This window comes from Bombina bombina, chromosome 4 (assembly GCF_027579735.1).
Source record: "Bombina bombina isolate aBomBom1 chromosome 4, aBomBom1.pri, whole genome shotgun sequence".
In the NCBI taxonomy this organism is placed as follows: Eukaryota; Metazoa; Chordata; class Amphibia; order Anura; family Bombinatoridae; genus Bombina; species Bombina bombina.
In genome coordinates this window covers 708635461-708649102 of record NC_069502.1, presented here as the reverse complement: position 1 = coordinate 708649102, position 13642 = coordinate 708635461, and positions in this window count along the sequence as shown.

Sequence of the window (13642 nt, the reverse complement as noted above, 5' to 3'; positions counted from 1 at the left end):
CCTTGAAATCCTGTGATCACATCAACGATCGCGTGATTTCATTTTTACTAATAGTGTTTACATCGGAACATCGTTCTAATATGAATACTATTTTAGCGGCACAAAGGGGTTAAACTATGATATTGGTGCTTATTATCCCCCATTCTTTTCTACAGGAGTCGTCTAGCTGGATTTGCTTTGTACCTAATGAAATAAGGAAAGCATTTATTTTTATTTACTGAAACAATTTACTTATGTGGTCATCCCTCTATCCATCTATCTTTCTATCTATCTACCTATATCTATCTATATTTATATTACGTATAACTATCTATATATTATCTATATATTATCTATCTCTATCTATCTATCCTCTATCTCTATCTGTCATCTATCTCTATCTGTCATCTATCTAACTATCTATCTGCCATCTATCTATCTATATTCTATCTATCTTCTATCAACCTAGATCTATCTATCTCTCTGTTCTATTTCTATCTATCTATCTATCTATCTATCTATCTATCTATCTATCTATCTATAATTTATCTCTATCTGTCATCTATCTATACCTTTCATTTATCTATCTATCTATCTATCTATATTTTATCTATCTTCTAGCTATCAATCTAGATCTATCTTTTATCTTCTATCTATCTATTTGTTATTTATTTATTTATTTCTATCTATCTATCTATCATCTATCTATATCTGTCATCTATCTATCTATATTCTATCAACCTAGATCTATATTCTATCTATCTATCTATCTATCTATCTATCTATCTATCTATATATCTATTTCTCTATCATCTATCTGTCTATCTATCTATCTATCTATCTATATATATATTCTATCTATATGTATCTATATCTACCTATGTATAGCTATCTATCTATCAATCTATCTATCTATCTGTATATATGTATCTATATTGACCTATGTATAGCTATCTATCTATCATCTATCTATCTTTCTTCTATTTCTTTCTTTCTTTCTGTCTATCTATGTTACTTTTCACCATCTCATCTTTGTGTGTGTGAGCAGGTATTTTACTAGTTTACAAGGATGATAAGGAATACATTACAATAAAAGTAGACTGCAATTTTCTTAGGTGGGAGCAGCAGTGTTTACCACACCTGTCATAAATTCATTGTGATTCATTGATATTCCCTGTAATAAATGTAAAAGCATGTGTTTTGCACTTAGGTTCCATGTGATCACGAAAAAAAAAAAATGTCTCCTTAATAGAGGTAAACATCTGCAGATCTTACAATAATTGGACCATTTAATATAGTAGCATTGCATAATCAGCAAGTGCATAGTAAAAAGACAATGCAATAGCACTTACTTGCCGGCCCATAGAGGGAAATTTATCAAAGCATCAACTGAAAATACACTTGAATCCTGTGTCGTATTTTTCACGAGATTGATCCGCCGTAGTTATCAAAGCGTCAAGATCGTCAAATGTTGAACTGTGTGGCGAAATATACGCTCCTGCGATCTCAATCCAACGCAGATCGATGCTTGCGTCATTACAGATGTTTCAAATTCACATTCGACTCTATTTGACCATTTTCCCAATTTATCAAACATTTAACAGGTACGCTTGCGTCTATTCCGACGCAGCATACCTAGATTTCAATCCACCACCCTTGAGGCCATGGATGCCATAGAAATCAATGGGAGTCTAAAAACACAGAAAGCTTATGTTCGATGTTGCAAGAGAATGAAGTATATTACATAATAAAAGTAAATTAGAAAATGTATTAAAATTGTATACCTTTTCTAAATCAAACAATATTATTGCTCCACATTAGGGATAAAAATGAAAAATACATTACTACTTATCGATTATAAACTCCAACCACAGTATTGGCAGCGCAACTAGAAGAGGAAGGGGTGTGGCAGAAATTTTAACCAAATATACATACAATAATAAAATCACAAAAAATAATAATTAAAAAAAAAATAATAAAATTGTTAACAACAAACAATAAATACTTCTTATAACACATCCAGTTTTATGGAGTAGATGAACAAAGGATCAATAAGAGGTCAGTTTGTCCGAAATTGTCACAAATCCAATCCGTGGGTTGCAGCTGCTTCCAGAGATATGTCACACACCTCTCTCAACTTGAAGATCCTATAGCAAAAAGAACAGAGCGCACATCCAAATCAAGGTAGACATTTTCACATTTATTACACATACAGCGGTTAAAAACACTCACAAGATAGTTAAAATACACAAGCCTGTATCCCACTGTAGGGGAAGAAATCGAGCAGTCCCGGTTCACTTCCAGTGAATATTCTTTAGAAACTCGAAAGTGCAAAAGTCCGATTATTTCCCTGTAGCGGATGTTAGTCCTTAGGAGTTTCAACAAGCTCCGAGCTTGTCGAGGCTCCTAAGGACTAACATCCGCTACAGGGAAATAATCTGACTTTTGCACTAAACAACTCCTAAACAACCCACACACTAGGGAATTTTTCAACCACTTTTGATTGGAATATGCATAATCACATGATTTATGACATCAGCCAATCTGATTCAAATACACATTTTAAACTATCACTAACTAATCAAATTGCTCGATACTTGTGTCATTGATCACTTATCAGAGCTTGTAAGTGCCATTTGTTACATTGTGTATTATACTTTGAAAGTATGTATATTTGAATTTAGTATTAAAGATAAACATTGATGCTGACATTAGGACACACAGAGTAATATTTTAGACAATGATTTTAAAATTCGAATTGATGTTTGATTCAATATAATCTTAAGATGATAGTTCAAAGGGATAGTTTACCTAACATTAAACTGTCATGATTCAGATACAGTAGAAATTAAAAACATAATTTATGTAAGAACTTACCTAATAAATTCATTTCTTTCATATTGGCAAGAGTCCATGAGCTAGTGACGTATGGGATATACATTCCTACCAGGAGGGGCAAAGTTTCCCAAACCTCAAAATGCCTATAAATACACCCCTCACCACACCCACAATTCAGTTTAATGAATAGCCAAGAAGTGGGGTGATAAAAAAGGAGCGAAAGCATCAAACAAGGAATTGGAATAATTGTGCTTTATACAAAAAATTCATAACCACCACAAAAAGGGTGGGCCTCATGGACTCTTGCCAATATGAAATAAATGAATTTATCAGGTAAGTTCTTACATAAATTATGTTTTCTTTCATGTAATTGGCAAGAGTCCATGAGCTAGTGACGTATGGGATAGCAGATACCCAAGATGTGGAACTTCCATGCAAGAGTCACTAGAGAGGGAGGGATAAAATAAAGACAGCCAATTCCGCTGAAAAATAATCCACAACCCAAATCAAAAAGTTTTAATCTCATAATGAAAAAAACTGAAATTATAAGCAGAAGAATCAAAGTGAAACAGCTGTCTGAAGTACTTTTCTACTAAAAACTGCTTCTGAAGAAGAAAAAACATCAAAATGGTAGAATTTAGTAAAAGTATGCAAAGAAGACCAAGTTGCTACTTTGCAAATCTGATCAACAGAAGCTTAATTCCTAAAAGCCCAGGAAGTAGAAACTGACCTAGTAGAATGAGCCGTAATCCTTTGAGGCGGGGATTTACCTGACTCCACATAAGCATGATGAATCAAAGACTTTAACCAAGATGCCAAAGAAATGGCAGAAGCCTTCTGACCTTTCCTAGAACCAGAAAAGATAATAAATAGACTAGAAGTCTTTCTGAAATCTTTAGTAGCTTCAACATAATATTTCAAAGCTCTTACTACACCCAAAGAATGTAAAGATCTCTCCAGAGAATTCTTAGGATTAGGACACAATGAAGGGACAATAATTTCTCTACTAATGTTGTTAGAATTCACAACTTTAGGTAAAAATTTAAATGAAGTCCGCAACACTGCCTTATCCTGATGAAAAATCAGAAAAGGAGAATCACAAGAAAGAGCAGATAACTCAGAAACTCTTCTAGCAGAAGAGATGGCCAAAAGGAACAAAACTTTCTAAGAAAGTCATTTAATGTCCAGAGAATGCATAGGCTCAAACGGAGGAGCCTGTAAAGCCCTCAGAACCAAATTTAGACTCCAAGGAGGAGAGATTGACTTAATGACAGGCTTGATACGAACCAAAGCCTGTACAAAACAATGAATATCAGGATGATTAGCAATCTTTCTGTGAAAAAGAACAGAAAGAGCAGATATTTGTCCTTTCAAAGAACTTGCAGACAAACCCTTATCCAAACCATCCTGAAGAAACTGTAAAATTCTAGGAATTCTAAAAGAATGCCAAGAGAATTTATGAGAACACCAAGAAATGTAAGTCTTCCAAACTCGGTAATAAATCTTTCTAGACACAGATTTACGAGCCTGTAACATAGTATTAATCACTGAGTCAGAGAAACCTCTATGACTAAGTATCAAGCGTTCAATCTCCATACCTTCAAATTTAATGATTTGAGATCCTGATGGAAAAATGGGCCTTGAGATAGAAGGTCTGGCCTTAACAGAAGTGTCCAAGGTTGGCAACTGGCCATCCGAATGAGATCCGCATACCAAAACCTGTGTGGCCATGCTGGAGCCACCAGCAGTACAAACGAACGCTCCATTAGGATTTTGGAAATCACTTTTGGAAGAAGAACTAGAGGCGGAAAGATATAAGCAGGTTGATAATTCCAGGGAAGAGACAACTCATCCACCGCTTCCGCCTGAGGATCCCTTGATCTGGACAGATACCTGGGAAGTTTCTTGTTTAGATGAGAAGCCATCAGATCTATTTCTGGAAGTCCCCAGACTTGAACAATCTGAAGAAATACCTCTGGGTGAAGAGATAATCCGCTTCCCAATTGTCTATACCTGGAATGTGAACCGCAGAGATTAGACAGGATCTGAATTCCGCCCATACAAGTATCCGAGATACTTCTTTCATAGCCTGAGGACTGTGAGTTCCACCTTGAGGATTGACATACGCCACGGTTGTGACATTGTCTGTCTGAAAACAAATAAACGATTCTCTCTTCAGAAGAGGCCAGAACTGAGTTCCAAAATGTTGATTGGTAATCTCGCCTCCTGAGATTCCCAAACCCCCTGCACTGTCAGAGATCCCATACAGCTCCCCAATCTGAAAGACTCGCATCTGTTGAGATCACAGTCCAGGTTGGACGAACAAAAGAGGCCCCTTGAAACGATGGTGATCCAACCACCAAGTCAGAGAAGATCGAACATTGGGCTTTAAGGATATTAATTGTGATATCTTTGTATAATCCCTGCACCATTGGTTCAGCATACAAAGCTGGAGAGGTCTCATGTGAAAACGAGCAAAGGGGATCGCGTCCGATGCAGCAGTCATGAGACCTAGAATTTCCATGCACAAAGCTACCGAAGGGAATGATTGAGACTGAAGGTTTGACGGGCTCAAATCAATTTCAGACGTCTCTTTTCTGTTAGAGACAAAGTCATGGACACTGAATCTATTTGGAAACCCAAAAAGGTTACCCTTGTCTGAGGAATCAAGGAACTCTTTGGTAAATTGATCCTCCAGCCATGTCTTTGAAGAAACAACACAAGTTGATTCGTATGAGATTCTGCAGAATGTAAAGACTGAGCAAGTACCAAGATATCATCCAAATAAGGAAATACTGCAATACCCTGTTCTCTGATTACAGAGAGAAGAGCACCGAGAACCTTTAAAAAGATCCTTGGAGTTGTTGCTAGGCCAAAAGGAAGAACAAAAAACTGGTAATGCTTGTCTAGAACAGAGAATCTCAGGAACTGATAGTGGTCTGGATGAATTGGAATATGAAGATATGCATCCTGTAAGTCAATTTTAGACATATAATGCCCTTGCTGAACAAAAGGCAGAATAGTCCTTATAGTCACCATTTTGAATGTTGGTATCCTTACATAACGATTCAATATTTTTAGATCGAGAACTGGTCTGAAAGAATTCTCTTTCTTTGGTACAATGAACAGATTTGAATAAAACCCCAGACCCCGTTCCAGATCTGGAACTGGCACAATTACCCCAGCTGACTCCAGGTCTGAAACACATTTCAGAAACGCCTGAGGCTTTACTGGGTTTACTGGAATGCGTGAGAGGAAAAATCCTCTCACAGGTGGTCTTACCTTGAAACCTATTCTGTACCCTTGAGAAACAATGTTCTGAATCCAAAGATTTTGAGTCAAATTGATCCAAACATCTTTGAAAAATCGTAACCTGCCCCCTACCAGCTGTACTGGAATGAGGGCCGCACCTTCATGCAGATTTGGGAGCTGGTTTTGACTTTCTAAAAGGTTTGGATTTATTCCAGACTGGAGAAGGTTTCCAAATGGAAACTGTTCCTTTAGGGGAAGGGTCAGGCTTCTGTTCCTTATTCTGACGAGAGGAACGAAAACGATTAGCAGCCCTATATTTACCTTTAGATTTTTTGTCCTGAGGCAAAAAAGCTCCCTTCCCCCCAGTAACAGTTGAAATTATTGAATCCAACTGAGAACCAAATAATTTATTACCTTAGAAAGAAAGAGAAAGCAACGTTGACTTAGAAGTCATATCTGCATTCCAAGATTTAAGCCATAAAGCTTAAGACATATAGGGGGGGCGGAGCCTGCTCTCAAAGCGGCAAGACATGTCTCTGTGAAGCTCCGTGAGGTTGAGAACCTTTTGGCAGATTATCTACATTAAACCTACAAAATACTACACTATTTGGATATATCTGACCCTATATACTACTCAAGTTTACATATACTCTAAGAGCTGATATTCTGACTTTGTTTTGGCCTATGTTCTCTGAGATGGCTGCGTGGTAGTCCTCTGGCAGGCCTGGAAGCCATTTTACTCTGGGTCTCGTGGAGATTATAGAACTCAGGACCGGGGCTGCTGCATAATACCCCCCCCCCCCCCCATTGCCGGGGTCATGGTGTCCTATTTCAGGACTCTTATCAACAGAAAAGAACTTTGAAAGAAAATAATGGAGAGCACACAACTAATTGCTACGCTGAGCTCGCTCTTAGAAGCACACAGGCTTCACTTTGGTAATGTTATAGAGAGGGCTTTCCGTTCGGACTATAGCAGCTGCAAAGAACCTGAGGAGCAGCCACAGGACCCAAATCCTCCTGGTCCCTGCCGGGAGTCCTGCATGACAGAAGACAAGAGTGCAGAAGTCTGCAAAATTCTGAAACAAGCAGGAACACAAGTCGCCACTAAAGGGTATATAACAAATGCCTTGGGAGACGAGGCTCCTCAGCGACGAGACCTGCATGACCAGGGCCCTGCTTCTACTCACCCTCCAAGGCAGCGCAGGGACACAGATCGCGGCTCACTCTTGATAGCGGTAAGACATGCAGGAGGGAACTTACGGAGCACAGTGGATGGCCGGAATGGTAAGATACCAGGCCCAATATCAAAGGACGCTTCCTTGGTAACACAGTCTCCATCTGGGTATGCAGGCCAGGGTTGCCGCACTCAGAGTCTCACTGGAACTGGTAAATATTCTATGTATAGCCCGTGCTGCATAAATGGACACTGGTCTCTAGTACATGGCCCCCCTTTCCTTGGGTCACTACATATGGCGTTCCCTGGGATGAACCACCAGGAGAGATTAGACTGGTCGCAGGTCAGAATGGGGATAGGTTGAGGCATCCATCTCTAACAGTGTATGAGGCAAGACCCTCTATTTATCCTCACCCCTACCTCTGCTACATACTGTTTGTCACTCTTTCTGGGGCCATCAGGCTTATTCATGATGGCTGTTTAGCCTCTTATTTGTGGACACCTGAACTTTTTATAGGATTTAGCAGCTCAAGCACCCAGGCTAAAAATATTTCATAGGTGATATGAATCTTGGTGCAATATTATTTCTGTTTCCTAATGTTTAACCATATGCTTATACCCACCATGCATGTACCTATGTTATTGACACTTCCCTGCTCTATAGCAGTTTGTTAAGTTTCTTTGTATGTAAACAAAAAAAATGTGTTTTTGGTGTGCCTGCAGAGTCAATAGGTTTGTCTGTACATGAATGTATCCATCTGAATTTCCTAACCTAAAAAAGAGTGGGACAGAAACTCTCAAAATAATATGCAGCGAGGTGCCTAACCTCTTTGCTAGGCTCTCAACGCTTACTTTGAGGGAATTATATTTGGGCATAAGTATTCAACACAGGCTATTATTGTCCTTATTCAGATATACAGAAGTCCTTACATCGATACTACCATTACATCATCCAGCCATACTTATCCCTTCTTTTTTATTATTGTGCCCAGCCTAAGTGGTATGACTTAGTCCATGTATGAGTTTAATATGCTAACACATTTGTTCATATAATGCTAAGGTTATGTTTAGTAGAGCACCCTAAGTTCCTGTATTAGTAGTAAGCTAGTCCACCAAGCTCCTGCGCTATTTTTACAGTATACCCGGCAGGTACCCTAGGATAATGACAGCCTGACTTATACCTTGACTCTAAATGCTTTCAGGAGGCTTTTCTTAACTTGACTATGGGGAGCTTAACTTCTCTCCCTAAAATATTACACACTGTTACCTACTGTTGGGTTAGCATGCCTTATTATACTCTCCCATCCCCGCCCTCCTGAACAGACTCACTAGTTTATATATTTATATTTACTGCACCCTGGAATAAAAGAGGCCCACACATACAATGAGTTATAGTGCTCCAAAGACATCTATACTACCCAGACTTATAGCAAGCTGTCCTTTTACATTCTATATTTAGCTTCTATGATATACGGGTTGCCCTCCATATGCTATTGTAATCACTTTATCACTAAATTACTTGCACCTGCTCAAAAGTTTGTTTGTTAGATCCCTATAGTTAGCTAGTTGCTCTACGTGCTCAGCTCGTGCTACATAATGTTGATTAATTTTCATTTTGCACTATATTTTGGGTCCAAAAGTGGCCCAGTTTGTTATTTTATTTCTTCCCCAAAGTCCCCCAGTATGTCATAAACTTACTCCGGGGGGTCCAAGAGAGGCCTCTATATATCATAGGGGGATATTATTATTCCATCTAATGTCTCATTACATTATAAGGGGAAACGCCTTAATAGAAAATATGAGGTTCACATTTTTTACTTGTTTTCTTAGGCATTATTTGTATAACTGATTTGACATATTATCTGGGCTCCGCGTCTATGTCAGTATTTTTTGTTACTTTATACGTTTGGAATTATGTGATATAATATTGCCTGTTTTATATGTTTTATAACCTCAATAAAAAATTATTTAAAAAAAATAAATAAATAACATTATTCAAATGTACTATTTTCCCTGCCTGTAAGTTACAATCTTCTCTGGCTAAAATGCAAATAATAGTCTATATTTATTTGAAACAACAAATATTACCTTTCTGATTGCAGTACTGTACTATCTTTCTGAGTGTACTATGTATACAAAAGTATTAAAAATGATATAAAACTAAAAAAAAAAAAAAAAAAAAAAAAAAAAGCTTAAGACATATACCTGACATCAATCCTAAAGATATAAAAAATGGCATCACAAACAAAGTTATTAGCATGTTGAAGAAGTTTAACAATGCTATAAGCATTATGGTCTGACACTTGTTGCGCTAAAGCCTCCAACCAGAAGGTGGAAGCTGCAGCAACATCAGCCAAAGAAATAGCAGGTCTAAGAAGACTACCTGAACATAAATAAGCCTTCCTTAGGAAGGATTCAAGCTTCCTATCTAAAGGATCCTTAAAAGAAATACTATCTGCCGTAGGAATAGTAGTACGTTTAGCAAGAGTAGAAATAGCCCCATCAACTTTGGGGATTTTTTCCCAAAACTCTAATCTATCAGATGGCAAAGGGTACAATTTCTTAAACCTTGGAGAAGGAGTAAATGAAGTACCCAGACTATTCCATTCCCTAGAAATTACTTCTGAAATAGCATCAGGAACTGGAAAAACTTCTGGAATAACTACATATCTAATGCAATCAACCTTCTTTAATTAAAGAATGAATAAACTCCATCTTAAACAAATATGAAGATTTATCAGTGTCAATATCTGAGGCAGAATCTTCTGAACCAGATAGATCCTCATCAGAGATAGATAAGTCAGAATGATGGCGGTCATTTAAAAATTCATCTGAAATATGAGAAGTTTTAAAAGACCTTTTACGTTTACTAGAAGGAGGAATAACAGACAGAGCCTTCCGGATAGAATTAGAAACAAATTCTTTAACATTAACAGGAACATCCTGAACATTAGATGTTGAAGGAACAACAACAGGTAATGGATTATTACTAATGGAAATATTATCCGCGTTAGATAGTTTATCATGACAACTAACACAAACTACAGCCGGAGGAACAGTTACCAAAAGTTTACAACAAATGCACTTAGCTTTGGTAGAACCAACATCAGGCAGCATCTTTCCAGAAGTAGATTCTGATCCAGGGTCAGGTAGTGACATCTTGCAATATGTAATAGAAAAAACAACATATAAAGAAAAATTATCAAATTCCTTAAATGACAGTTTCAGGAATGGGAAAAAATGCAAAACAAAACAAGCCTCTAGAAACCAGAAGCAACTAAAAAGTGAGACTGAAATAATGTGAAAAAAACTGGCGCCAAGTATGACGCCCACATTTTTTGGCGCCAAAAAAATGTCTGCAACAAACATGCGTCAAAAATGACACAACTACGTGAAAACTTCCGGCGCCAACTATGACGCCGGAAATGACGATATTCTCGCGCCAAAAAAGTCTCGCGCCAAAAATGACGCAATAAATTGTAGTATTTTCTGCACCCGCGAGCCTAACAGCCCGCAATTTAGATGAAAAAAGTCAATTGAAAATTTTAAGGTAAGAAAAAATATTTAGTTCATATGCATTTTTCCAAAAAATGAAACTGACAGTCTGAAAGAAGGAACACTGATTATCCTGAATCATGGCAAATATAAGTTTAAAACATATATTTAGAACTTTACATATAAAGTGCCCAACCATAGCTTAGAGTGTCATAAATAAAATAAGACTTACTTACCCTAAGACACTCATCTACATATAGTAGATAGCCAAACCAGTACTGAAACGAGAATCAGTAGAGGTAATGGTATATAAGAGTATATCGTCGATCTGAAAAGGGAGGTAGGAGAAGAAATCTCTACGACCGATAACAGAGAACCTATGAAATAGATCCCCTAGAGGAAGACCATGGTATTCAAATAGGCAATACTCTCTTCACATCCCTCTGACATTCACTGCACTCTGAGAGGAAAACCGGGCTTCAGCCTGCTGCGAAGCGCATATCAACGTAGAAATCTAGCACAAACTTACTTCACCACCTCCATGGGAGGCAAAGTTTGTAAAACTGAATTGTGGGTGTGGTGAGGGGTGTATTTATAGGCATTTTGAGGTTTGGGAAACTTTGCCCCTCCTGGTAGGAATGTATATCCCATAAGTCACTAGCTCATGGACTCTTGCCAATTACATGAAAGAAATCACCTCTTTACTGTCATGATATTTTCAGTGTTTTTCTTCCTTCTCTTGAATTTCTTTTTCAGTAAGAAATGTCATCATATATGCCAGCCCATTTTATAACACCCGTGTAGGGGTGGTTTTTAAAACTTGATTGCAATCAGGAGGGGTTACACAGGTACAGAGAGAAAACTGGCCCAGCTCTTAAAATATCCATTGATTGTAAATAAATACATATGATACCCTGATTACATGCTATATTCACTATTATTCCTGCTCAGAATAATAATACATTTACACTATAAACATATAGTGGTATAAATATACAGAGATATGACAGGCAACATTGTTTAGAACAAAAAAAGGAACATAGGGACATGTAAATATGTTTGCAAAAGATTTCTAACATAACGCACGCACATATATGTATATATATATATATATATATATATATACTGTATATATATATATATATATATATACAGTATATATATATATATATATATATATACAAGTATGTGCAAAGATATATGTACAAATTCTAGCATTAATAATCATTTATAAAAAAAATTAGATAAAAGCATATCAGGACTTCTAGAAATACAAATACACATTAATTTATGTGAAAGTATCATATAAGATTTTTTTTTTGCATAACAAATAAATATAAAAATAACTTTCTATGAGATATTGTTTGTTGAGGTTACGGGTATAAATGTAGCTATTTCTTGGACATTAACAGATGAAAAATAAAAGATTTGCTTTAGAGAAATGTGCTTGTTCATGGACAGTAATGAAATGGTATAAATAAAGTTGGGAAAAACCCTAAATAACCGCGACATCGATGACTGTTAGTTAACAACAGTCCGATGCTCATCACGCCGTACTTGACGCGTGTGTTTTTGACATTCTTTTTTATAAATAAGGGCATCGTATGAGGATCCGCGTCAGCGATGTCTGGCGAGCGTATTGATGCCGGCAAATGCACTGAGATTGACACTTTGATAAATACCCCCATAGTATCATGTGACAACCATTAACCAATCACAGAATCATACACAGCACCTATACACTGGACTCTTGCAAATGCTAAGTAGTAGCTGGTGCCTCAGAAAGTGTGCTTATAAAAAGACAAGTTCATAATATAAATAAATTGAAAAATCTCATAACTGTATGCTCTATCAGAATCATGAAACTTTAATATTGACTTTAGAATCAATTTAATAAAGTATGTGTCAAAATGATTGAATAGTCAGAGTAAAACAACAATTGGAAATGTAAAAACTGTGATATAGCAGATAACCATTCAGTTATTTGTATTTTATAATGCCTGAGTGATTACTGTTGTTTGGGTCACAAGTGTGTCAATTGGGCTGCATCACACAAACATGCTCTCAGCGATAATGTCTTTTTATTTTGTATCTGACAGCAGAGATTGTGACTTTTTTTTTTTACTTTTATTCATTTGTTAAAAAAATATTTGTATTTGCACACAGGGGGCGCGATCCGATATAGATCGTAGTTTGCGGCGCAAGCGAGGGAACCCGCGTCGCCCGCAGTTTCAGCTCGCAACTCGAGCTATCCCATATATGGCGCCGTCAGATGCTAACGTGCCGTAAGTCTGACAAACCAGCGATGTCCAGAAATCTGCGCAAGTACAAATTTCTGGCGTCGCCAGTGACTTGCGGCACGTTAGAAACTGCCGGCGCCTACAAAACCTGACTAAAGTCTAAATCACCCGCACTGTCTAACACGCCTCCCTAACATAGCCCAACACGTCTAACCCTCTATCCGCTATCCCCCCTCACTAGCCTAACAATAAAATATGTATTAACCCCTAAACCGCCGCTCCCGGAGCCCGCCGCAACCTAATAAAATTATTAACCCCTAAACCGCCGCCAGCTATATTAAATCTATAACCCCCTAAAGTGTGCCCCTAACACCGCCGCCATCTACCTTACCTACCCCCTAAAGTGAGCCCCTACCCCGCCGCTATCTATTTTAAAATTATTAACCCCTAATCTAATCCCCCTACCCCGCCGCCATCTATATTAAATTATTTAACCCCTAAAATACTAAACTATCCCTACCACTAAACCTAAGTCTAACCCTACAAATAGCCCTGAAAAGGGCTTTTTGCGTGGCATTGCCCCAAAGTAACAGCTCTTTTGCCAGCCCTTAAAAGGGCTTTTGGCGGGGCTTTGTCACAAAGTAAACTGCTCTTTTGCCTACAA